This window comes from Gossypium hirsutum, chromosome A08, assembly GCF_007990345.1.
Source record: "Gossypium hirsutum isolate 1008001.06 chromosome A08, Gossypium_hirsutum_v2.1, whole genome shotgun sequence".
Lineage (NCBI taxonomy): Eukaryota > Viridiplantae > Streptophyta > Magnoliopsida > Malvales > Malvaceae > Gossypium > Gossypium hirsutum.
The window spans coordinates 92,678,770-92,687,642 of record NC_053431.1 but is presented as its reverse complement, the minus strand read 5'-3'; positions in this window follow the sequence as shown (position 1 = coordinate 92,687,642).

The following is an 8,873-nucleotide window of genomic DNA, read 5'->3' as shown; positions in this document are numbered from 1 at the left end:
TGTATGTGAGTTTACAGAAGTATTTTCAAAAGAATTACGAGGGTTACCACCGATCAGAGAGGTTTAGTTTGCTATTGAATTAATGTCCGAGAAGTTGGATTTTGGGGACACATGGTATCGGCTGACGGTATTAAAGTTGATTCGAGTAAAATTCAGCAATTTTTGACTGGAAGTCTCCAAGAAATGTTCCAGAAATTAGAAGTTTTTTGGGTTTAGCTGGATATTATAGAAGATTTTTCAAAGGATTTTCAATGATTGCTACTCCGTTGATGAAACTACTTCAAAAAGATGTCAAGTTCGAATGGTCTAAAAAGTGTCAGCAAAGTTTTAACCAGTTGAAAGCATTGTTAATCGAGGAACTTGTGTTGGTTCAACTAGAGTCTGATAAAAAATTTGTGATTTATAGTGATGCTTCATTAAATGGTTTATGTTGTGTTTTGATGAAAGAAGGCAAAGTGGTAGTGTATGCTTCTCGACAGTTGAAACCGCAAGAAAATAATTAGCCGACTCATGATTTAGAGCTTGTAGTTGTTGTATTTGCTTTAAAGATTTGGTGACAGCACTTGTAAGAAGAAAAATGTGATATCTTCACGAATCACAAAAGCCTAAAGTATTTGATGTCACAAAAAGATTTGAATTTGAGACATAATAGATGGCTTGATTTGCTGAAAGATTATGATTTGATCATTGATTATCATCCAAGAAAGGCTAATGTCGTTGTTGATGCCTTGAGTAGAAAATATCTATTTGCTTTGAATACACAATTGACATTGATTGATGATGGTTCAATTTTAGCTGAATTGAAAGAAATACCAATGTCTTTACAAAAAATTTGTGATGTTCAGAAAAGTGATGTTGAATTGATCTCTAAATAGAAATAGATTGAGTCGACTCCTGACTCAGATTTTCATGTTGGTTCTGATGACAGTTTGTATTTCAAAAACAAAATTTGTGTTCCGAAGAATTCTGAACTTATTCAGAAGATTTTGTAGGAAGCTCACAATAGTAGCTTATTGATATAGCCTGGTAGCAATAAAATGTACAGTGATTTGAAAAAGATGTATTGGTGGCCTAGTATGAAACGAGAGATTTCATAGTTTGTATCAAAATGCTTAGTCTATCAACAAGTTAAAGCCAACCAACAGGTACCATCTGGTTTATTACAACCTGTGTTGATTCCAGAGTGGAAATAGGAACGTGTTACGATGAACTTTGTATCGAGATTGCCTCTATCTCTGAGAATGAACGATGTTGTAAGGGTCATTGTAGGTTGTTTAACGAAATCCGCACATTTCATTCTAGAACGTATAGATTTCTCACTTGAGAAGCTAGCAGAATTGTACGTTTCAGATATTATTAGACTACAGGGTGTATCAATTTCTATCACCTCTAATAGGGATCCACGTGTAACACCCCTTACTCGTACCCGAGGTCGCGATAAGATACGAGGCGTTACCGAACACATACACAATCATTCATGCAAAAATCGGCTATAAAATTTTTTTCTTTTTTTTTAAAAACAACTTGTCCCTGATACATACACAATTTGTCCCTGATACGAGCCTACGATGCCCAAAACAACCATCAGAAAAGATTCGGGACTAAATCAAAAATTTTAGACAGGTTTGGGAAATTTTCCCTAATACAGAGCCGCACGCCCGTGTGCTCTCGGCACATCCATATCTTACGGTCGTGTAACTTTCTGACTATGATGTCTGCACCAATTTAAGGTCACATGGCCCTATCACATGCCCTTGTGGCCAGACCTTGTGGTCAATTAAAAATAAATGAATTATTCATAAAATGGTGCAGACGTCGCACGGCCAAAGTACACGCCCATGTGGATAGGTTGTGCCTCTCACACAGACTTCATAAAATAGTGAATATTTTCTACCTCAGTCGGCAAAGCCAATCGATAAGCAGCAGCCCTATCCTTTCGGTAATCTCATACGGTCCTATAAAACGAGGACTCAACTTGCCTTTTTTACCGAATCTTAAAACCTTCTTCCATTGAGATACTTTCAAGAATACCTTATCACCGACTTGATACTCAATTTCTTTCCTTTTTAAATCCATGTACGACTTTTGTCTATCAGAGGCCGTTTTCAAACAATCACGGATTACTTTCACTTTTTTCTCGGTTTCCTTAACTAAATCGATTCCATGAATCTTATTCTCCTTAAGCTCAGTCCAATACAATGGTGTACGACATTTACGTCAATACAATGCTTCATAAGGTGCCCTTTTCAAACTCGACTGATAATTATTATTGTAGGCAAATTCAACCAAAGGTAAGTACTTTTCCCAACTACCTTGGAATTGAAGAACACAACATCTGAGCATATCTTCAAGTGTCTGAATTACTCTATCAGATTGTCCATCAGTGTGTGGATGAAAAACGATACTAAAATTCAACTTTGTACCCAAAGCTTCTTGTAACTTCTTCCAAAACCGTGAAGTGAACCTCGAATCTCTATCCGTAATAATCGATAAAGGTACTCCATGAAGTCTCACAATCTCAGAAATATATAATTCGGCTAACTTATCAAGTGAATAATCAGTGCGTACCGGTATAAAATGAGCTGATTTAGTCAATCTGTCCACCAAAACCCATACGACATCTTTCTTTCTTGATGTCAACGTTAAGCCTGTCATGAAATCCATAGTAATTCGATCCCATTTCCATTTGGGAACTAAAATAGGCTGACGTAAACCTAAAGGTACCTGGTGTTCGGCCTTTACTTGATGACAAATCAAGCACCTCGATACAAACTCAGATATATCTCTTTTCATACCATTCCTCCAATACATTTTCTTTAAATCATTGAATAATATCGTGCTACCCAGGTGAACTGACTTACCTCTATTATGATCCTCATGCAAAAGATTCTGAATCAACTCAGCATTCTTCGGAACACAAATCTTTCCACTAAACCTCAGACAACCATCAAGATCTCTCTAAAAATCTGATTTACTGTTCGACTCACATTAAGCTTTCTTAGCTTGTAACTCTTTATCAGCTTCCTGAGCATCACAAATTTGTTGAAAAAAGGTCAGTCTAGCTCTCAGCTCTGCTAGAATTGCACCATCATAAGATAGGGTTAGCTGTGTGTTCATAGCTCTCAAGGCAAATAAAGACTTTCTGCTCAAGGCATCGACAACCACATTTGCCTTACCTGGGTGATAATCAATCACAAGCTCATAGTCTTTTAACAACTCAATCCATATTCATTACCTCAAATTCAAGTCCTTTTGGGTCATTAGATACTTAAGACTTTTATGGTCTGTATAGACATGGCATTTCTCCCCGAATAGGTAATGTCGCCAAATCTTCAAAGCAAATACAATGGCAGCTAATTCTAGATCGTGCATAGGATAGTTCTTCTCATGGGGCTTCAGTTGCCGTGAAGCATAAGCTACCACCTTACCTTCTTGCATAAGTACACAACCCAGTCCACACAGAGATGCATCAATGTAAATCACAAATTCTTTCACTGATTCTGGTTGTACTAACACTGGTGCCTCGGTCAATAACATTTTCAACTTCTCAAAGCTCTGCTAACATTTTTCTGACCATTTAAACTTGACATTTTTTTGAAGTAATCTCATCATAGGAGTGGCTATCTTAAAGAATCCTTTCATAAACCGTCTGTAGTAACCGGCTGGACCCAAAAAGCTCCTAACTTCAGTTACATTCCTTGGCAGTTTCCACTCAACAATAGCAGAAATCTTACTCGGATCAACTCAGATACCATCTCCTGAAACAATGTGGCCTAAGAATCTGACCTCTCGAAGCCAAAACTCACTCTTACTAAACTTTTCATACAACTTTTTATCCCTTAAAGTCTGCAATACCATTCTCAAGTGCTCGGCATGCTCTGCCTCATCTCTAGAATAAATTAGAATATCATTGATGAACACCACAACAAACTTACCCAAATATAGCCAAAAAATTCAGTTCATTAAATCCATAAACACTGCCAGAGCATTTATTAATCCAAATGGCGTAACAAGAAATTCGTAGTGGCCATACCTCATTCTAAAAGCAATCTTAGGCACATCTAACTCCTTAACTCGTAACTAGTAATATCTGGATCTCAAATCTATCTTAGAGAACCATGTCGCTCCTTTCAGCTGGTCAAACAAGTCATCAATCCTTGGAAGAGGATACTTATTTTTAATTGTCACCTTATTGAGCTACCGGTAGTCAATGCATAATCTCATAGAGCCGTCCTTCTTTTTCACAAATAATACGGGAGCACCCCAAGGTGAAAAGCTTGGTCTCATAAAACTTTTGTCGGCCAACTCTTGTAACTGTGATTTCAATTTTTTTAGCTCAATCGGGGCCATCCTATACGGAGCAATAGAAATAGGTGCCGTCCCTGGCATTAACTCGATGCCAAACTCAACTTCTCTAATTAGAGGCAAACCTGGCAATTCCTCCAGAAATACATCTGCATACTCACATACAACTGGTACTGATTCAACTTTCAATTCGGATTCCTTTGTATTCAATATGTATGCCAAATAAGCTTCGTACCCTTTTCTCATGAATTTTTTAGCAGACATCAAACAAATTACAATTGACGACTTATCTGCATCATCTGACTCAACTCGCAGAACCTTACCATTTTCACATTTCAATTCAATAACTTTCTGTCTAAAATTCACTATAGCATCATGTATTGTCAACCAATCCATACCCAATATAACATCAAATTCATCAAACGGCAACAACATCAAGTCGGTCAGAAAATAATGACCTCTAATCATCAAAGGGCATTTCTTACATACTTTATCAACATCACATGTTTTCCTAACAGGTTTGACACCCTAATCATAAATTATGTAGACTCGACAGGCATATTCATGCTAGATACCAATTTCACACACACATACGAATGAGTAGAGCCAGGGTCTATCAAAGCAATAACAGTAGTATCATAGAGAGTAAAATTACCCATGATCACATCAGGAGAAGTTGCATCTTCACATGCGCGTATGGCGTAGGCTCTAGCTGGAGCTCTGGCATCAGACCTCACTACTGTATCTCGTGTCACATTCTTACTACCAGACCCATTCCTAATATTTCTCGAGGGTCTTCCCTTAGAAGCTGTGATACTCGGCCTTGAATGCTGAAATCTTTCTTTCTCTACCATCTCGGGGCAATCTTTAAAATAGTGGTCTTGAGAACCACACTTAAAACAAGATCCTTCACTCACCCTACAAGTGTTAAAATGATATCTCCCACATTGTGGGCACTTACGTTTGGAAGGTTTGGCATTACCCACACTTGCCACAGATGTATCCTGAGATCTAAAACTTGAATTTTGTTTTTTACAATTCCTGTATGAATGTCCAGCTGACACATGTGAACGAGAGTACATCTCTCTAGATTTCTTAGACTGAGATGGCAATGACTTACTTATATGCCTCTTTCTTGTATTTCTAACCTCAAACTTAGCTTTTTTCTTTTCTTTGATCAATTCTTCGGCTTTACAAGCCTGCTCAACGAGTACTACAAATTCTTTCAACTTAAGAATACCCACTAACGTCTTAATGTCTACATTAAGTCCATCTTCAAATCTTCTACACATCTTAGCCTCGAAAGATACACATTCCCAAGCGTACTTACTGAGTCTCATATTCATTAACTGTCATATGACCCTGATTCAAATCCAGAAATTCCTTACACTTCTAATAGATGAACCGTTCACTAATGCATTTCTTTCAGAATTCCTCTTGAAAGGATTCCCAAGTAACCCTCTTCGATTGTACCATAGATATCTGTGTTCTTCACCAGCAATACATAGCATCTCTCAATAAAGATATGGCACATTTTAAGCACTCCTCAAGTGTACAGGAAAATTCATCGAATACCTGTATCGAGTTCTCTAACCAGAACACTGCTTTCTCAGGGTTACCATTGGCATTTTCCCTAAATTCCTCAGCACCATGCTTCTAAATTTTATCAACAGGTGTTCTAGAGAATCTTATGAAATCCATACTTTGAGGCATCATAGGTACGGGTTGAGGATTTGGGAGAGGTGGAGGAGGTTGAACATTCGGGTTCATTTGTATGAACTCCGTATACCATGCATTCATCATGTGGAGAAACGCTTCTTTTCCTCCTTCTCCTCTACTCACAGTTTCGGGTCTACTCTCGGATGGCATCACCCCTTCAGCGGGAGTAGGTGTGTTACTTTTTACATCATCCGCCACCGTTTTGTCGGGATCCATTTCTTATATAAAAAAAAGTTTTTAAAATTTGTCAGGAGTCGTCACACTATCATAATATATGTATGGCATGTTTAGCTAGACTCAAATACATGCTACGTAGTCCGAAAAATGACTAAACCGTAGCTCTGGTACCACTAAATGTAATACCCCCTACCCGTACCCGATGTCGGGATATGATTCGAGGTGTTATCGAGCACATACACAGTTATTCATGCAAAAATCGGGCTATAAATTTTTTTTCTTTTTTTTCAAAACAATTTCATTCATACATACACAATTTGTCCCTGATACGGGCCTACGAGGACCAAAACAATCATCGAAAAAGGTTTGGGAAATTTTTCCTAATACAGAGCCACACGCCCGTGTGAGACAGGGGACATGCCTGTGGGCTCTCGACACGCCCGTGTCTTTCGGCCGTGTAACTCGCTGACTATGACGTCAGCACCAATTTAGGGTCACATGGTCGTATAACATGCTCGTGTGGCCGGACCGTCTAGTCAATTAAAAATAAATGAATTTTTCATAAAATGGTGCAGACTTCACACGGCCAGAGTACACGCCCATGTGGGTAGGCCATGTCTCTCACACGGCCAAGACACACGACCATGTCTTAGCCTATGTGTTTACTACTAGGCATACTAATTTGTAAAATTTAGGTACAGGGGACACACGGCCAATCAACACACCCGTGGGGCGGACCGTGTGTCACACACGGCCTAGACACATGCCTGTGTGTCTACCCATGTGGACCATTTAAAGGCTATTTTCCAAGCCAACTGACACCCTCAATCATTCATACACTCAAACATATTTCATAGCATGCAACATGACCTATTTAAAACACTCAATTATTCAACACCATGGCAATTTCACATCTTCATAATGTCATTCTATTACACATTCAATTAGTCACACCAATTGGAAGCATTCCAAACCAATTTCATGCATAATTAAATTTGTCACCATAACCTCAAATTACACGTTCATGTCCATAGTCATCTTAAGTCATTAAGTCATTCCTTATTTCCAAGTACTTAATTCATTCCTCATCAATTCATTCCTCATCATATATCCATCAAACAAACCACATAGCACATCATCAAGGCTTTAACACATGCATGCATGAATGATTACACATTACAACCCAATAATCAATTATGAGCCATATCAAATGGCTATTACAAAATAAATTATCCGTATCATAGGCCTTCACAATTTGGCGAAATAGCATGACACATATCACAAAATGACCAAGTCTCCTATACATGCCATACTCAAAATAACAATTTCACTATACCCAATATTCTTGTGATAGTGTGATCGAATAATCCGACAACTTTTGATCCTCGAGCTAGCTTAGCGGAGCTACAAAGGATGGGAAGAAAGCGGGTAAGATTTAAAGCTTAGTAAGTCCACATGCAAATAATATGCAATGATAGTAAACCATAATCATACAAAGACATAATATCATAACCACAAAGATTATTCATCATCCAAACATTTTGGCTCATTTATCAAGTTTTCATGTATACACTTTCTCATCACAAATCATTCTTTCTCAAGGCATTATTCAGGGGTTTAGTGTACATACCTGTACTCATCATAGTATATCATATAACCATACCTCTTTAACATGCCCTCCTCGGGGCTTTCATCACATCCATTGCATTACCTGTTGAACACTCAGAATACTGTTGGATACGTGGAAAACTTGCACATAAGTGCCACATATACATACGTAGCCAAAGCTACCTCATAACATGTAACGCTCATAATGGAGCTACTCACAGGCTTGCTCATATAAGATATTGATCAAGCTATAACTACACGGGCTACTCACACAAGCTGTCAGGTATTCGACCCACGCAAGGATTACCTAGCCACCGGTAGGACACACAAGACCATCGTCCGGAACACAATTACATGTATCGCATCCATAATGAAATCAAACCAACTCAATGAGCTCGGTTGCTTCATATATATAACGAACCGAAACCAACTCAATGAGTTCAGATTTCTTAATTCCTAGGGACATGTCACCTGTATCCTAAACTATTCTTAAGGTTTAAGCGGGATTCTTTCTCATATATACACATAGCATCTCCATCGTACTTGCTCATAACGTCGTGGATAATGACCGATATCATTCATACTTACAAAGTTATCGTTAAGCATAGCATAATATTGATAAAACATTTATCACATAATGTCAACACATCAAAATATAATACATTGTTACATTATTTACACATGTACTTACCTCGGTACAAAATGATGGTAATCGAGCCTAATCGTCGTATACTTTATTCCTTCCTAGATCAAGACCCGATTCACGATTTTCTTGATCTATAATGCCAAATATAACTTGTTTATTAATCACATTATTCAAATCAATCCATAATTCATGCTTTGGTAAAATTACCTTTTTACCCTATCTTTTCACTTATTTACAATTTAGTCCCTAGGCTCGTAAAATGTGATGCATGCATTTTCTTTGTTACCCAAGTCTAGCCGAACCTATACCATGCTCATATCAGCCCACATTTTCCTTTATTTCACATTTTTACTACCAACTTTTACACTTTTACAAACAAGTCCCCCTTTTTGGTATTTTAACTAAAAATCACCTAGCA